Raw genomic sequence first — 19,500 nt, forward strand, 5'->3', positions numbered from 1 at the left:
GTCAGGAGAATCGCTTGAACCTGGGAGGAGGAGGTTGCAGTGAGCTAAGATAGCACCACTGCACTTCAGCCTGGGTAACAAGAGTGAGACTCCATCTGAAAAAAAAAAAAAGTATTTGCATCAAAGAATGAGTAAAGTATACACAGCCTCCAGGGTCAGAGGAAATTAATATAAAGAATAAAATTTAAATCAATCCCAGGGAAAAAATTTGTCTTAACATTTAGGTAAGTGTGTCAGCATTCAATTTTTTCTGTACATACCTATATGTGTGGGTTTTTAAAATTACTATTAGAGAAAATACATATATAGATATATAGAAAGAATATAGAAAGAATATGCAATATATCTACAATAAACTTGAGTTTATATTCTTTATGAAGTACAGAATGCTGTACATTTTACCCAGAACTCTTATCATAGGTGTTTTACTTATTAGTATTTTATCTAAAACCTGTTTAACATTTAAATTGACTGAATAAGAGTTGTCAGGTTAAAAGCAGAGAATGACCTTTTCTTTTTTTCTCACTACTGCTCTTTCTAATTTTGAACTGTTCTTATTTATCCCCGGATGAAATATTAGGCCGATCTGACATTTTTTCCTAGTTACTCTCAGTTATGAAGAAGAACTCTCATTTTTCAGGGGTATAAAAGTTCTTTTCTGCCTAATATCTAAGTATCAACCTCTCATCCAATTGAAACCTTTTCTCATCGTCTTCTCCCCAGTCTCAAACAACCGGGAACAGGCAGGCAAATTCTTATTTCCTCTCCCACAGATTCCTTGGCGACCTTCGGTGGCTGGGATCTCTCACCTGTAGCTCCTATCCCAGACACAGTGCCTTCTCCAAAGCATTAACACACGCCTGCCCCTTTTCCCTGGCAGTCCACCTGATATAGTTTGGCTCTGGGTCCCTACCCAAATATCATCTTGACTTGTACTCCCATAATTCCCGCGTTTCTGGGAGGGACCCGGTGGGAGACGGTTGGATTGCGGGGGCGGGTTCTCCCATGCTGTCCTCGTGGTAGTGAGTAAGTCTCGTGAGATCTGCTGGTTTGATAAGGGAAACCCGTTTCACTCGGCTCTCGTTCTCTCTCTTTGCCTGCCGCCATCCACGTGAAGATGTGACTTGTCTTCCGCCATGATTGTGAGGCTTCCCCAGCCGTGCGGAAATGTAAGTGCAATTCAGCCTCTTCTTTCTTTTGTAAATCGCCCAGTCTTGGGTATGTCTTCATCAGCAGCGTGAAAACAAACCACCACACCGCCCCACGCTGACTCTTCTGTTAGTACAATTTCCCAGGTGGGTGTTTTTGGTAGCGTCCTGTTCAAAATCAAGTCCCTCAAGTCCAGCTCTTTTCTGTTTTTGTGTTCTAGGTCTGGCCCAGGGTGTCTTCGCCCCAACATCAGTGGGCGGGGGGGCAGCAGTATCCCACTCTGGCCATCTCTCCTCTTACTCTGCCAGCGATGATACACCCTTGAGACTTTTTTATACCAGAGTCAGGTGCCAACCCGGTGTCTACAGAAGCACGAAGCATACATGTCAAGATTCCTAAGTGCTTTTCCAAAAGCCCTCCTCACATGGCTTCAAAAGAAATACTCCACTTTCCCAAAACTCTTTGTCCAGGGAAATTCCCATTTTTAAAATGTCTTCTAATGAATTCATTCATTTTTATATAAATACATCATATATAAAATGCATCTAAGAATTATTAAAGGTGTATGATGGTCTAGTGGTGCAGAGTTTTAGGACATGCCTTTTGCAAGTAATTTATGGATGGTCTAAAACTCCATTTGAGAATAAGATAGCACTTGGCCACCACAAAACTTCGCCTCTATTTTGGTGCTTCAGCAAAAACTATAAAAATAAATATTTGTTAAGCTCTTTAGATGTGATGTTTAAAGTTGTTCAATACATAAATTCATTAAATGTATCACTAATTATTTTCTCCATGCCTTTGTACGATGGAGGTTGTCTTTACATACTTTGTACTCATTCTTTTATATAAAAAAGTACATTGTTTAGTATGCACCAGTCACTGTACTATGAACTAGAATGGTAGTAGAAGATAAAGCTGAAAGGCCCTATGCTCACACAATTTACATTCCAGTAAGGGAGGTTGACTTAACTAAATAAACAAATAAGTGGTTTTCTGTTAGGTAAATACTGTAACAAAACTAGATAGAGAGACCGATAGGAGTAAGAACTGCGTACAGTGTAGTTAGAAAAGCACAATGCATTGACATTTAAGCTGTTGTTTTTAAAAAGTGACAGAGGCCAGGTGCGGTGGCTCATGCCAGTAATCCCAGCACTTTGGGAGGTGAGGCAGAGGCAGGCGGATCATGAGGTAAGGAGATCGAGACCATCCTGGCTAACCCGGCGAAACCCCGTTTCTACTAAAAATAAAAAAAATTAGCCGAGCATGGTGGCATCTGCCTGTTGTCCCAGCTACTAGGGAGGCTGAGGCAGGAGAATCGCTTGAACCCAGGAGGTGGAGGTTGCAGTGAGCCGAGATCGCACCACTGCACTCCACTTGGGCAACAGAGCAAGACTTACTTCAAAAAAAAAAAAAAAAAGTGACAGAATGAGGCACGTATATACTATGGATAAAGCATTCTAGACAAAAGAAAAGCTAATGCAAGAGCTCTGCAAAGAGGCATGTTGTCTTGTTCAAGGAACAGAGGACTGCCAATGTACTTTTGATTATAAATGACAAATCTAGAGGTAAAGCTTCTAAGTCACAATCTCCTTTTTCTTATGATCCATTTTCTTGATTGATAAAAGTCACATCTCAATCTGCAGCTGGAGGGCAAGATAACAAACACTCTTTTTAGGGCTTTTTTTTGTTGTCTGCCAGCATTTATTTAATGAAGTTTTGCTAGAAGTAGGCAAGACTGCCACCTTCTTAATTGTCCATCTCTGGAAAACTCTGAAACAATTAGAATGCATCCAAGGAAAAAGAATTATGTAAGTTACCAGGTTTAAGGATGAAATTTTCTAGACTCTTGCCCATTGAGGTAGGAAGCAGTACTCGACTCTGGAGCAGGGACTTGGAAACTGGACTGGATTGAGGACTAGTTAAAAGGTCCAGGGCATCCGGGGCAAAAGCAACATTACATAAGATATGCCCACCAGTGTGCTACATCAGTTTACCATTGCCACGGCAACACCCGGAAGTTACCATCCCTTTCCATGGCAATGACCCAACGACTTGAAAGTTACCATCCTTTTCCTAGAAATTTCTGCATCATCCCACCTTAATTTGCATGTAGTTAAAAGTGGGTATAAATATGACTGCAGAACTGCCTCTCGGCTGCTACTCTGAGCTGTCTATGGGGTGGTCCTGCTCCACAAGGAGAAGTACCTCTGCCGCTGGTATACGCTGCTGCTTCAATAAAAGTTGCTGTCTAACACCGCTGGCTCCCCCTTGAATTCTTTCCTGGGTGAAGCCAATAACCCTCCTGGGCTAAACCCCAGTTTGAGGGATCGCCTGCCCTACATCGCTGTCAAGTTACTCAAATGCAAATGACTGTACTTAAGTAAGAGATTAAACCATAGACTTTAGATTGTCTTTGATTATTAGCACTTTAATTTTCTCTAGGTGCGTGTGTGTAAACTTCATTCAATATTTATAGTGTCTCATTTTCATCAACAGTTTCTTAGAATATAATTTGTTCAGGTTATAAATAATTTTGGCCCTGCGTGAGCTCATAGTCACTTGGGGTGAAGAGAAAACAAATTGCAGATCATCAAGTTGCAGAGAGGCTGTGCTAAAAGTGAGAAGATGCCATTGGTGTAATGTGGTAGTCTTAAAGACGGCACCAAATTCTTTTACCTTCCTCCCATGAAGAGGTTCCATTTCCGTCCCATCTTTGCGAATTTGAGCAGGGTTGTGACTGTTTTGACCTGTAGAAAACAGAAGAAGTGATGTTATGTGACTTCCAAGACAAGATCCTCAGAGGCATAAGGTTTCCATCTGGCTTTCTGGAACCTCTACTATCTGGATGTTCCCTCTCGGAACACAAGCCCTGGGAGCCAGCAGCTGTACGGTGAGAATGCCAAGCCTCATGGGAAAAGGACGTGTAAATGGTCTGATAGAAGTCCCCGCTGAGCCTGCCAGTCATCCCCAGCCCAAGCACCCAACTTGCAGATGGAGAAACCTGCAGATGACTCAAAAGTGTGAGTCACCTCCAGCCAGTCAAGGCTTTCCAGGGTAGGCCCCGACATGGAGCAGAGAAAACCATGCCTGCAATGTGCCTTTACTCCTGACCCACAGAAAGTCTAAGCATAATAAAATGGTTGCCATTTTGTCACTAAGTTTGGGGTGGTTTGTCATGTCACAATAGATAAATAGAATAAAATAGATAGTGATCATATATTTCAGAATTTTCAGATGGCCTTCATTTCAAATATTCAGTAACTTTCAATCCTTCAAGATCCTTTAGATTATCAGATAGTGGCCTAAAGCTTTCTTCTGATAAGAGCAGTCCTTAGACCACTTTTTCTGGCTGGGCAAGTTGAGGAAGGCTTCAAAGAGGAGGTAATGTTTGTCAATAGTATTGAAAAATGGCCAGATTCATTTCATGCATTCATGAAATAAACACCACTATTCAGGGCCAATACCTAGAAGCCTTTAATGCTTTGAAAAGCACCTAAAAATCATTTCTCAATTGCGTATTATTTTATCTTCAGTTTTGTCATCTGCCTGCACTTGGTACAAATTCTGTGTCACTCTAGAGGTAATTTTGCAAGGCAAGCCAGTCAGTATTGTGACAGCGGATGATGGAAAAAGGAATGCTGCCTTCTTTTGTCCCTACAAAGAATAAGAGGGAAAGGGAGAGGGGGGCACATGCAAGGATTCTGTTGCTTTTTCATCTTTCTGTTATCATTGTCTGTGTCAGCTCCTCAATGTATGGGGACCATTTAGTCTTTGCATCTACAAAAAACAGGCCATTTTTTTTCTTTTTGCTAACCTGATTTTTAAAAATCATTTAATTGGGCCCAGAGGCTGTGCAATGGAAGGATATGGAGTTTGGGAAAAATAAAACCAATGAGTGAACCAGGACATTTTGTGTTCTTTAAGCTTTTAGGAGGACAAGTGCTGAGGACACTGTAACATTATTATTATGACTGATTAGCCGCCAACAGCATGATTTCAGAAAGAAAAGGAAGAAAAAAAACCAGTTATCATTACACACAAGCAGCTTACTGTCAGTCCTTGAAAATAAAAATTTGAGATAGAAGACAATGAATGCTATATTCAGGCATCATTAGTCTATTCTCTTTATGTAGATTTTGTATTACTCTGTTTATTATAAATATGTTTCACATGTCACTTTTCTTCTGAGTATTTCCACTTTATTTTTTCTCTACCCCCAGATTTCTCAGCACCAAACTCTTAGCTGCTATCTTTTCTGGCAAATACAAATCCCAGAAGGTGTCTCCTGCCACAATATCACAACTAATTTTCTCCTTTCAATTAAAGGTCATAGTTTGTTTGAAAGAGCAAAAAGAACTGCAAGAAGCATATTGACATTGTGTAAATGAGAGCTGAACATCAAGGAGTGTACAGTTAATGAACAAAAGATCATTGCTTAGTGTCTAACTGCAGCATTAAGGCTCTGTATTGAATTCACTGAAAAGGTGATGTGACAGAGGACAAACGGGACTAGGTGAGGGGTTTCACCTTGTTCTGTGGGGGCTCCAACCTCCTCTATCACTTCCTATGTATTGTTTTATTCTCACAACTTAAATATCTATTTGAGGGGGAAAAATGCATTCTTCTGTCTTGTGCAGAGATATATAATATAGTGCTTATAACATGTGTACTGGTTTATATTATTAAATACAATAACTTGCATTTTTATCCAGTGGGCTAAGAAAAACATATTTAAGGAGAAAAGGCCATTCTGAAGCACATTTTTAAGTGTTAGGGCTATTGATTCGAAGACTACATGTTGTAAGTGTGTAAATATTAAATGTGAATATAACTATATTTTATGATTTAATTGCTAATAAGAAAGCAGAATGATAAACATCTAAGAGGAAATGTGTAAAAACTGAATTGCAGGAATGTATTTTTATCTTAGGTCAAAGAAAAATGACTGAAGATACTTGTTAAAGAGGATAAGGAAGACTTAATTCAAAATGAGCCACCACAATGGGGGGTGGAGCAGGTGAGAGACACTGGACTTAATTCCGGATACAATAAGAGAAAAGGATTTATAGCAAAGGAGCAGGGTCATGGGTTGGTGGATGGACAGTTACTAGGAGGTATGGTAATTATTTGTTCAGCTGACCTAAGGAGTTTTGCTGAAGACAGACCAGGTGATAAAATTCAGAGAGTAGTCAGACCAAGAATTGGGGGTGGAGGGGGGCTTTCGTAAATTGACTCAGCACGATTCTTGCTAAAGCTGGACAATGCAGAGATGAACACAGATGCCCAAAAGTCAGGGCCTAACTGAGAAGAGGTCAGAGGATCCTGAAAAGAGTTTGGTGAAGGAGAGAATCATTGTCACATAAGTGTTTTTAGTTAGATACATACTTTGCAGTTAGTTATGTTATGTTGATAGAGTTACATGTGAGTGTGTGTACGTGTGCATGTGTAGGTATGTGTTTGTGTTTTCCATAAAGAGGACATAAAATGTATTTTATACTGTAAATTTCAGTATGTATCTTTTCACTGGAATGTCAATTCAGTGTTTGCTAATAGCTCACAGATTTATGTTTGTGAAAAAAGAAATACTGGTTGTTAGAAAAGGAAGTTGTTATATTGTTTTCTGAGATGAAACAGTTATAAGGTACATAGAAATCTTACCTTTAATGCAAACTTTATGTTTTAATCCTTCATAAGATTTGACTGTCAGCTGCCAGGTATACATCATTACCAGCACTCTCGTAATCAATTTTAAAATATTTTAGTGTTAGGAGAGATTAATCATTTGTTTAGGTTTTATAATTTAAAGACCCTAGGTGTATGTTTTAATAACCACTCATGTAAAATTTAAAAAATACAATTTCTACTGATCCAGTACTAAAGATGCTAATAGATGAATAATGTGTATTAAAGTGCACATTTTAGAAAAAGTGAACATTTCAAAAAGGTTAAAAGAACAATTTTGTTATATCATCTTTCAATGTTCATTTAATTTCTATGGATCATTCTCCTTACCTATAAAAATTAAGGTTTAAATTAATATGCCTTTATCTTTATGGTGCTATTGCTAAAAGTCAATTGCTCACATAAATATTCCTTGTCTAACAATGAGAGACAATCTGTTTAGTAACTGACAAGTTCAATCTTTTGATTAACAAATTAACTTTTTTGAAACTACAGATATAGAGGTAATATACAAATATGTAACATAAGCTTTGTCCTAAAAACACTTTAGCATTTACCTCAAGTGGCAAATGTAACACACATGAAAGCATTCCAGACAACATAAAATTAGAACAAATGTGTATTAGATGAGATACAAAAGCTGAGAAAGCTCACAGGCAAAAGAGATCAAGGAGTTTTTGTGGATAAAGCTCTCCCATCTGACAATTCAGGATATTTAATGCTTTCTGTTAACCATCTCATTGTAAATGCATACCTAAATTCTTACTGTAAAGATGTAACTACACTTAGAAATGAAAGTAAGGGAAGTTCATCTGTTTTTCATTTTAAGAAGTGTTCATTGACAAAAATTAAACAATTTCCTTTGAAAAATGTGATGTCACTTACATTTTTTAATGTGCAATTTACAAAAACAGAGTATTAGTAATAAATGAAACATTCACAAGTTTTGGTGTCACAAAGATCAAAGAGAATAAGGCAAATCTTATTTGTTAGATTTTCACACTCAGATTTAGAAAGTAAATTATTCTAGAGGAAGGGGTTATCCCTGAAAGGACAAAAAAGATTTCCAAGTCTGAGTAATGCACACTGGTTGAGAAGTGGTAAAAAGTTCTTGTTTGTTCGTTTGTTTTGAGACGGAGTCTCGCTCTGTCACTCAGGCTGGAGAGCAGTGGCATAGTTATTGCAGCCTCTGCCATCTGGGTTCAAGAGATTCTCCCACCTCAGCCTCCCAAGCAGTAGAGATGGGGTTTCACCATGTTAGCCAGCCTGGTCTCAAACTCCTGGCCTCAAGGGATCCTCCTGCCTTGGCCTCCCAAAGTGCTGAGATTACAGGTGTGAGCCACCACGCCTGGCCAATAAAAGGTTCTTTAGACAGAGTTCACATTTTTAATATGGGCCAGCAGCTCCATAATATGGCCCTTAAAATTTCAAGGCAAGAAAATTTAGATAATAATTCGTTATGTGATCACTTCGAGCAAAAACTCAAAATACAATGTTTAACTTACACAATAATAATAGTGGAACTCTAAGCATCTGAGAGCCTAGCAGGATGAGAGTAGATGGAAAATATATCAGAGAGGACTTTCTACCAATCTTCAGAATTAATCCAGATGAGATCTTACTGTGGAGAAGATTGGGGCAAACAAGGAAAATTATACGAAAAAGATATAATGGGTCTGTATTAGTGGGGATTAGACAGATGAAATGTGTAACAGGTGGAAAGAAAACAAGAGGACTTTTCATGGATGATCACCAAGTGACTTTCCAGTGTTGAATATATAGGACACAATTAATCAATAAATATTCCCTAGCAAATTCTACATTCTAACATGAAGATACCTAATATCCTAGAGGAACAGAGTTAATGGAATATAAATATGAAACAGGTCTGAAAACAAAGTGGAAAAATGCTAGTTATATACCACATGAGAGGAAAGTTCAATTTTAAAATAGCCATTTAATAAAATATGAATACTACTTAACACAGATATATCTTAAAGAAAAAAAATTTTAAGAGTTAGATGCATTCATAAAATCAACAGGATACTGTAAAATGTTCACATTTTTTCAATGCCTTTTTAAAAGGAACATAAGAGGCCAATCACGCCTGTAATCCCAGCACTCTGGGAGGTCAAGGCAGACAGAGGAGGTCAGGAGTTCAAGACCAGCCTAGCCAACATGGTGAAACGCCGTCTGTACTGCAAATACAAAAATTAGCCAGGTGTGGTGGCACATGTCATAGTCCCAGCTACTTGGGAGGCTGAGGCAGTAGGATCACCTGAACCTGGGAGGTGGAGGTTTCAATGAGTCAAGACCACGCCACTGCACTCCAGACTGGGTGACAGAGTGAGACTCTGTCTCGAAAAACGAAAAACAAAACAAAACAACAAAAACAGAAGGAACATAAGAAAACATAGATTGTACAAAATTGTACATCAAATTATACTTTCTTTGTCATTTCCCAACATCATCTCAGTAATAATAGTTGGATAACTTTAGCAGTTATGGGTAAATAAGAATTAGATTAAAATTGGAAAAGATAAATCCAGTGGACTATTTATGACCCTTCATAAACCATAAGGCACTAACAAATTTAGATAAATGAGGGAGGAAAATGATCACACAAGTTCAATAAATTATTTAACTGATAGCATAATTGAAATGAATATTTTGCTGTGAGAATAAATGTTTATTACACAAGAAAAGCATGTTAGAGAAAAAGACGAAACTGAGTAAACCTCCAAAACAAAACATACTTCTGTATTAATAAAATTGGGTTTTTGATTTGCTTTTGCAGACTTAATAAACATGACAGAGGAAATGACTAGATTTCAGGAATTATGTTTGGCCACTGAATGCAATGGAACCAACACTGGAAGTGAATAGTTAATATCACTGTTCTTACTAATTCATTCACAAGAAAGGACAGAAAAGCAAAATATCAAAGGAGCACTGGGAATGACTCTACTAATAGTGCAGACCCTTTGGGCAAAAAGAGACTCAGAAGTGTACTTTACTCAAAAAGACCATTAGACTGTAACTTTATTAACTTACAATATAGGACATGGCAATGGGCACCAGGAGGGAGTCTCTGAACCCAGAGCAACAGGAGTACATTCTCCGAGCAGAAGACAGGTGGTTTGCGATCCATTACCCAACTGCTTTATCTCCAAAGGGAAAAAGATAGTAACCTCTACGGTTTTCTGTGTTCACATTAAAATAAAGCATACACAGACCTCAAATTTACTACACTTTCCAAAGAACCATGGATATGTATTTCACATTTAAATTTTAACCAGATGTAAATAATGCAAAACACATTTTAAAAAATTTTTAATAATTTTTTAATATAAAACAAGTCATATTGTGAAATTTATATTCTAGTATGAATACACACATTAGTGAAAATTTTTTAAAAGATATCAATTTGAGTACATTTTCTATAAATTTAATGTATCATGATATACTATAAATGATATACTATAGTGAGTGCTGTAGTAAAAGTCATTTGTAATGGCTCTAGAGAAAAGAACTAGAAATCATATTGCAAATTTAATTTAACTTGCTTAATTTGAAGAAATATTATTTAAGCCAGAAGAAAATTCACTGGAAACATTAAAAAAATCATAAGTTACGTTCTTCATAAAATAGTAATACATTTTCTTTACAAAAGAAAATGTTTGAACCTATTAGACAATAGAACAAAGCTTGATCTCAAAGTAAATCAGAGAATAGTAGTAAATATGCCTAATATATGGGTCTGCTAACAAGATAATGTATGGTCATTACAATGTATACTTTGCTAAAAGAAGTAATTTGTTCCAATTATTCAAAAAAGTTAAAATTTTTACTATCCGAACAGGATAACATTACTGTTAGTGATTACTACATCTTGAAATTTTCTGGAATAGACATATAAAGTGGGTCTGAGTACATGAATTGGTAGGGATAAAGGGGTGCTAGTGCCAAAATAGGTTTATTATGCTGTTACTTATACCCTAAGATATTGCGAAAAATTGTAGATTTTTTTTAAAATAATATAGAAAATTACTCTTTAATATTTTTTCAAACAATTCACTTCACTTTGTAAGGCAAGGAATATCTTCAGGGAAATTTTCAAGTAAGATTAAGCATGGAGACAGACTGCCTCAAAACACTTGCATGTACTTGCAAAAGAGGCATCAATGCAGAGCCTTTGTTAACATTTTCATTTTAATTACTAGCTAAATTGCACTTATTTGTAATTATGAAAATCAGCACCCTGAAAGTTATTTTTAAAGATTGTACTCTACAGAGAGATCATTGTTGTTGTTGCATAACTAAAACCTTCATCTCATATGCAACACCTAGCATCTGGGAATTGGGTTTTGTGACTTTTCTCCTCATTTGGTACACACAGAAATTTACACAATTCAAAAATTAAATAATCTACTTTATCTGTATTTCAATTTTAACAGTTACATACCAGACACAAGGAATCGAGTCAATTACCTGGCTGAAACTAAATATGTTCTCATTTAATATCACACAGGGTAAGTTATAAAAATTTAGTACTCTCTTTTAATTGTTTATTTGGACACTTACTGTCACATGGATAAGATTATATGTGAATTTGTTGGGATTTTACTGGGCTTAATACCTGGGTGATGTAATAATATGTACAACAAAGCCCCAAGACACGTGTTTACCTGTGTAACAAACCTTCACATGTACTCCCAAACCTAAAATTTAAACAATTTAAAAACTACCTGAATATCTTACATTATGAGTAAAGCAACCAAAAAGATTGTCTTATTGATATTTGAGTTTTCTTGGAACTAAAATGTAAATGGCATTCCAGGCAATTTTTGAGAGGCAGAATTTTATTTTTCACCCACATCTTAATTTTTTGAACCTCACCAATTGGTATCTTACTGTAACATTTGTTAAGAGGCTGGGATTATGTAAAAATGTTATGTGTATTTGTGTTTTCTGCAGCAGTTAAAAATATGCACATATTTTACACACATAAGCCTGATTTGTTTTGAGGTTTTGGCTCTAAAATGCAGAGATGACTGCTACTCTAAGACGTTGAATATATTTTATCTAAAATACAGCACTAAACTTTCAAGTAAACAATAAGATATACCTTACAATTTGAGAGACAACATTTTATTTTCCTTACACAGAATGCTATAAGCAATGATTTTTGCCAAATGCTATTTGAACATAGCAACATTTACCAAAAAAATAAAACTACTTAGTATTAAGAAATTTGTTTCACTCTTTTAAAATTATATCAATGAAACTCAAGCATCTGTACTTGAAGGGAAAAAAATCTACAAATTCAAATGTATACACATTCAGAACACGCATTTTGTTATAGTAAATGGGCTTTTTAATGATCCATTCAGTGAGGAAAATTTATTTCCCAGCAGGAATTCCATAGATTTCAAAACTCTCTGAATGCACAATAATAAAATTACTCAGGCTCAGGTATTGCCTTTTTATTATTTTTAGCATCGGCCATTCTTCCATGAAAGCACATTCATTTGTTCTGTCACCGAATTATCATCATGGCAAGTTATGACAAACCAAATGGATTGGGTAGGGAGTCAAAGATAACATGTTTGTTTGCAGAAATAATCGCATCTGTTTGTCTTCTTCTCCAGACACCTCTCAGCCGTTCTACTATCTCACTCTCTGAAACTCAGACGAAAGTCCAGTTGCATTGATCTGAATCATTCTGAATAAAATCTGCATTTTATGGAAAACTCAGGAATGTGAATATCGAGTATGCCAATAGAACTGACTCTCCAAATTGGGGGATTTTTGAAACTTTATTTTATATATATATAGTGAAAACACCCCTAAATGTTTATTTTAAATTCCCTTTGTATTTTGCTTCAGTTATGTTTAAATTAGAAAAATGCAATGCAATAGAGCAGATTCACCTGCTTCAGCAAACGTGACCAGGATTGTGTTTCAGTTCATTTTAAGTTATTACCATGACAACTGTCTTTCTCACACAAATTAATGAATAACGTTATCAAATAAATTTATGAAACATCACTGTGATTTGAGTTGGGAAGTTTAGTACCAATGCACTTTATAATTTATAACAGTCTAAAAAGTGGGTACAATTTGTTAAAGACTGCCATTAACATCCCGGCTTTGAAAGCTTAAATTTAGTTATTCAGATTCATCAGAAACTCTCATTTATCAATGGAAAATATTCCTGAAATGTAAAACAACAGTACTTTAATATATTGTTTTTATAATTATGTAAATCATCTTTGAATGGCAAAAGTTGATGTGTATATTTTTTATATATAGGACTCTCAGACTACTTAGACTCTGGAAATTTCCACAGCAAAATCAAATCAGGAGTTTAATGGAACCTGCCTCAAGACAGCACTTCACTCTGCATTACACACTGCTGTAAGTCATTTAAACATGGTTCAGTCTACAAACGTTTATTGACTGCCATTTGGGTGCGAGTCATTGTGCTAAAACGCGAAGAACATGGAAAAGATATTCCATACCTCAAAGAGCTACGGAGCTACAACCAGTGGCGAACCCAGCCAAGCAAATCAGTCCCATTTTGTTACCGTTGTAAGGAAATATGCTGGATGCAGTGGGAGTAATGAGGAAGAACACACAACCCAACCTGAAGCGGGCCAGGAAGGGCTTGTCATAGAGGCTGGCACCTCCGCTGTCCTTGGTGGCTAAGATGAAGTAAGGTAGTCTGAGAAGACGAAAAGTTCTGTTGTTGTTGTTCGTTTGTTCTGAGGTAACAGCAACCGCATGAACAGAAAGATGACAGGCCTGCAACACAGTCCATACGGCTGGCTCAGAATTTGGTGATTTCCATTCATCAAGGCAACAGATGCTTATTTTAATAATTTAGTAGTTTCTATAAGTTGTCTATGTTCTTCATTTCTATATGTGTAAATTTATAAAGCAAAAAAAAACTACCAACATCAATTGATGTTAATATTTCTGTTCATCGTTTTTTCAAGGTAGCTACATAAATTTTATTAAATTGGAGTCATTGGATGTATGTAGTTTGATACCCGGTTTTCAACTTAATATTGCAAACATTTTCACATGCCATTAAATATTTTATCTTTAAAAATTCTTTATTAGCAACTGCAAAATATGCCATCATCAAAATGTACCAAAGTATATTTAATTGTGGCCTTCATTTTGGCATTTAGTGATTTATACATTTTTTTAAGAACTATGAAAAATCAATATACATACATGTATAATATCTCTGATTATCTTTTAACGTAGATTTTGAGAACTAGGATTATGGGGGAAAGAATACATTTTTAGAGATTTTTGTATGCATTCTCAAACTGCTTTCCAGGAAGAATACATTCTTACCAGTAGTATATGAGCGGTTTCATTGTCTAAGTATCTCTTATCATACCTATATGTTTATTAGCTGGATAACTAACTGTTTTATCTTGGTCTAACTTTGCATTTTGAATATCAAAATAAACATGAAGGCTTTTCTTCACATTATATGTAGTAATAATTCTTATTAAGCCACTATGACAGCATGAGCTCACGGGTAACCTGAAAACTTAGAAAGAAAAAATCTGATACTTAAAACTGTGTTTTTCAAAATGAGAGATCTTTAAGAGGATAGCTTTTGTCAGTAACTGAGATTTTTTGAATCACTCCTTATCAAATGACTGGCCATGTGCTATATTAATAAAGAAATACATAGCAGAAGTAAAACTGAAGTTACGGAATATCGAATTCACCTTTACTGCTTGACTTTCTCATTCACTTTTTTCATTATACTACAAATTGAGATTATGTAATATTGAACTTCCTTTAGAATTCAGAATATTTCTGTACATCTTCTCTTGCTTCAACATAACCTAAAATGGGACAAGTTCTCTTAGCAGATATTTTTTCAAGTCCAAAAGAAGAACTTTGAATAAAGTCTCAAACTCTAGGGTTAATCTCCTTGACTAACCAGTAACCAACAGTATTTCCAACTAAGCTTACAACCATGCAGTAGATTCAGAAATGGCATCAACAATGTTTAATGTCAAAATGCAGTCAAAGCCAACATTTGCTATAACTGAGAAAACCATGATATAGGTGTCTTTGTTTGCTGTAGATATGAACAACATTAATTTACTTTGAAGAGATTCTTAGGGAGGTTGCAGAACTCTGGAGTTCTAGAGAATACAAATACCTGATTTAATGTTTGAAGATTCTATAAAACATACATGTATATAAAATTGATTCTATAAAACATATATATATATACACACACACATGTGAAGATTCTATAAAACAAATATACATATATGTGAAAATTCCACAAAACATGTATACCACCATTTGAATCTTATACTCCTGAGGATAATTAAATTTAGCTTCTGCAAGAGACAGGCTTCACAGTTTCCATGGCTTAAAACAACATAGATGTATTCCTTGTCCATCTGAAATCTGATACAAATCCTGTTTCATGTTGCTACTCTGCCATCAGGAACGCATGCGTCCCAAGTCACAGGAGAAGAAAGTGATGGCGGAGACGCACCTGCTGGCTTCACTTCTGCTGAAAGTGATGTCATTTCTGCTCATAGTTCATTAATCAGAACAAGATGGAAGGCTAGAGAATGCAAAGAAATAGAGGGAAACCTAGGTTTCTGCCATGTATCTCAACTAAAGGCTATGCAATTTAAAAATTTGTAATATGTAGAAGAATTAAGAGAGGTTAGATCTCTGCCACAAAATGGTTACTAGATGAGTCCTCAATCTTATACTCGAGATTTTGTGAAACATAAAATGTTTAAGACATAATTCCTACCCATGAAAATCCTAAAATGTATAATAGAGTTAAGGAGTCAATGCAAAATGTATCAAGATTTAAGAACTATTTTTTCTTCGCAGCACAGAAACAGAAACATTTACTATTAAAGAAGGAGATATATGAACAATTACAGTGGGCTTCATAAAAAAGGTGTGTGAGTTAGTCTCTCAAGGACAGGATAGTGAGATTGACATAGGAGTAGGGAAAATAAAGTACATTAGAGGCAAGATGATGGGCTCCAGGGAAAGCAAAGGCAAGAAGGGCTATGACAGCTTCAGAGAACCTTAAGGAAATAGGCCTAATTAGATAGAGAGAACATTTTGAGAAATCATGGGAAACAAAATTAAATACATGGAGCAGAGAATCTTGTAAACCACACAGAAGAACCTAGAATTGGTACAGTACAAAACTGGGAAACATTTGAAGTTCTTGAGCAAAAGCCTGAGATTTCCTGTTTAAGAATTATACTGCACTTCTCTCCACAAGGACATGAAGTGGCATACACAGTACAATATGACGCAAAATTAGGCATCAGGGAATAAAACCAAGCATTGTCTGCTTGACGAATTTAATGGACTTAATGAATTTAATGAAACAGAAGGAAGAGATGGTGGGCTACACACTACTTGAAACAGCTGGATGCTGATTACTTGGCTGTGCCGAATTTCACTCTTCATTTTCTTACTTAAAACAAAAAGGAAAATAGATTAGGTTAAATAATTTTCACTGGTTGGACCAAAAATAAAAAATAAAAATCCACAAGACCCTCACTCACATAGGTCACGGTAGGAGCAGTGTTTGAGGAAGATTTGTCTGGCATCAGTCTGAAAGGTGAGTTGGAGCAACTGGGCAGGAGAGGTGGAGGGAGCAAAGACATAGTGAGGGCCCCTGCACCACAGTGGCCAACATAAACCCAAAACACTAAAGTAGTAGGGGGGTGGTGGTGGTGAACCCACTGTGGTAGGAACTGTCTTTTGTGAGTGTCTCACTGAAGTCCCTAAATATTCTCTGAGAAATAAGTGTTACTGAAGGAAGTCGAAGGTGTTCTAGAGTCTTCACAAAGAAAGACATCACTGCAAGCAAAACCTGAAGCCATTTACTAAGCATGCCAAATGTAGAGTCACTTTACATTCTGTCAGTGAGCATAACATGAATGTTGCTAAAACTTCACACATGCTAACAATGATTATTTAGACAAGATAAGGAGATCATGTACATGAATAACTTACCATGACTAATGGTTGCTTGGGGAACACCCAAACTTCATTCAGAAAATCTCACAATCTTAAAGCCCTAAAGAAATGTTTAGAGATCATTCATAGAGCCTTCTACTCACACAATGTCACATCTAAATCATTATAATGATTTCTATTTTAGAGTCTTTTGGAACAGAAGATGACTCATACTCTCTAATCGATAGGTGACTATAGACACTGTAAAACATATCTATTTGCCGATTGCTATTTTTATAGAGAAAGATAAGTAAAAGTATACTCCCAATATGACAGAACAAAGAAACCAATACAAAAAGTTTAAAAATACAATAACAACTTTCTTTATTAAAATTTGAGAACAATTAAGTGAAGCAAATGAAAGTAAAATAATCCATTTTTAACACTCCCTTCAAGCTTACCATGCCCCTTTTTCAAATGCCTACAACATTGTTATGTGTGTTCTTGTGTGGCCACCAAAAAAGTTGTTTTACAAAAGCATGCTATCAACAAATACACATGATTTTATTAATTGGGAATAATAACAATTGGCTTTACTTCATTTAATGCCATCTCCCAGGTAATATATGGAAAGTCAAATTTCAAAATCTCGTCAACTAAGAAAATATGAGCAACTAATTAATTATAATGAAATATCATGACAGCAAATTATTACTCTCTCAGCTATTTTCAGTACTTTTCATTATATATATTAATCGATGTTGTTCATTCACAGTTACTTATTGATTTTTTTTTCATCATAATATAGATTATACCGTTTTCTTGCTTGGATTAACATGTAACAGTCCTTAGAAACACTGGATGCTAAACTATGGATCTCAGAACATATTAAATATATTATTATGTATTTAATAATTGTTTGGGACTACTTTGAAAGAGATGGTACTAACCAGGTCATTCTAACATCTACAGGATGTGCTACATCAATGCAGAATGGTTTTATAGCCTTGCCAGGTCATGAAATACCACTCTACAACGAAAATAAAGTAAGTCCAATGAAATATGAAAGTTATGACTGAAAGTCATGTTTTCCTTCAATCAAATAATAAGCTCTCACATTCTTTTGAGAATCTTCAAACAACGGACAGACGGTGATTCTGTCAGATTAAGTTCAAAATAGCACATTGCAAAGTAAGAGCTTTTTTCTCTCTCTCTCTGCTTTTTCTTTGTTTGCTTGTTTAGTGTGTTCATCCGTTTTGTTCATTTCTTTAAGATTTTTAAAATTGTTAAAAATATTTTAAAAACAGTGAAAGATGTACTCGCAAAGACTATATAGATAAATGTATATATGGACAGTTTTTAAAACATTTTTAACAGAGGCAGTGCAGTCAGTTCAGCAACATGTCACCTGGCATCCTTAAGTACACATTGTCAAACTGACCCATACGGTTCCAGATAACACATCACTGACAATCAACTTCATAAGCATTTAGACATTTTTGAACCATCCATTATTCTTTTGATAATTTTTGATGACTTTTTTGTAAGCATCACTATCTATAATTTTCTAAATGTATACTCCCATTTTCCCTACCTAAAGATTTTGAACGTAAAAGGTCTACTAAAATATTTTAAATATGCAGATAGTTCATTCAAAAAGAAACATAAGAAGAAAAGCTCAAAACAAATGATAAGACTTTCAGTTATTTCTTTATTTTATTTTTGAGACAGAGTCTTGCTGTTGTTGGCCTGAGCTGTAGTGCAATGGCATGATCTCAGCTCACTGCAACTTCTGCCTCCCAGATTCCAGCATTCTCCTGCCTCAGCCTCCCAAGTAGCTGGGATTACAGGTGCCCACTATCACGCCCAGCTAATTTTTGTATTTTTAGTAGGGATGGGGTTTTACCATGTTGGCCAGGCTGGTCTTGAACTCCTGACATCAGGTGAGCCACCCGCCTCGCCCTCCCAGAGTGCTGGGATTACAGGTGTGAGCCACTGATCCTGGCCTCAGTTCCTAATTTATGAACTGATGAAGTTTGAAATGCTATAACTTCATATCATTTTAATTTTTAGCAACCCATCTAAACTGAAAAGACTATACTGATATTTCCATGATTTACTAACAGCCAAAAATCATATCACTTTTGATCCTGAAAAAAATTCAAGAGGCCTTGGGATATTAACACAGAAAAAAGATTGTAACTAACTTCAAAATTGTCAAAATTTCTTATACTCCTTTAGTATCTCAGTGCTCTAAGAATGCCATAATAAATCGTTTTTTAATGTATTTTTATGAGTTTTTCTAGTGAAGACCAGAAAACCTGCTACACAAATTATGAAAGAGTTATCACACTAATAAATCAGTTTTGTTAGGACTAAAGTTCAGTTCTTGAAAGGTAAGTTAAAGAAGTCCCTTCCAGTGAGAGGCAATTTGCCAATACCCATAAAAACACAAACTCTTTCCTTCAAGGACTTACACACGAATTTAATTATAAAACCTATTGTTGCGGATCACAAGGTCAGGAGATCGAGACCATCCTGGCTAACCCGGTGAAACCCCGTCTCTACTAAAAAATACAAAAAACTAGCCGGGCGAGGTCGCGGGCGCCTGTAGTCCCAGCTACTCTGGAGGCTGAGGCAGGAGAATGGCGTGAACCCGGGAGGCGGAGCTTG

The 19,500-nt window shown here is 35.9% G+C and overlaps 1 long non-coding RNA gene and 1 other non-coding gene across 6 annotated transcripts; one reads left to right on the forward strand and one right to left on the reverse strand.

Annotated features, from left to right (window-relative positions):
• Positions 1–1,132: 1,132 nt before the first annotated feature.
• LOC103884803 lies at positions 1,133–18,055 on the forward strand. Of its 5 annotated transcripts, XR_004182601.1 has the most exons (6): positions 1,133–1,169; positions 6,083–6,169; positions 11,292–11,366; positions 12,486–12,607; positions 13,150–13,254; positions 17,800–18,055. It is a non-coding gene; the product is annotated as an uncharacterized LOC103884803 (long non-coding RNA). The 5 variants fall into 5 exon arrangements; XR_647576.4 differs by lacking the exon at positions 17,800–18,055 and having other exon boundaries at positions 13,150–14,343; XR_004182602.1 differs by lacking the exon at positions 17,800–18,055 and having other exon boundaries at positions 12,486–12,596; positions 13,150–14,343.
• A 1,064-nt stretch (positions 18,056–19,119) lies between these two features.
• On the reverse strand, positions 19,120–19,182 carry LOC116274318. Its single transcript, XR_004182946.1, has one exon. It is a non-coding gene; the product is annotated as a U7 small nuclear RNA (small nuclear RNA).
• Between the last annotated feature and the right edge of the window lie 318 nt (positions 19,183–19,500).

Source organism: Papio anubis, chromosome 3 (genome assembly GCF_008728515.1).
Source record: "Papio anubis isolate 15944 chromosome 3, Panubis1.0, whole genome shotgun sequence".
Taxonomy (NCBI): Eukaryota; Metazoa; Chordata; class Mammalia; order Primates; family Cercopithecidae; genus Papio; species Papio anubis.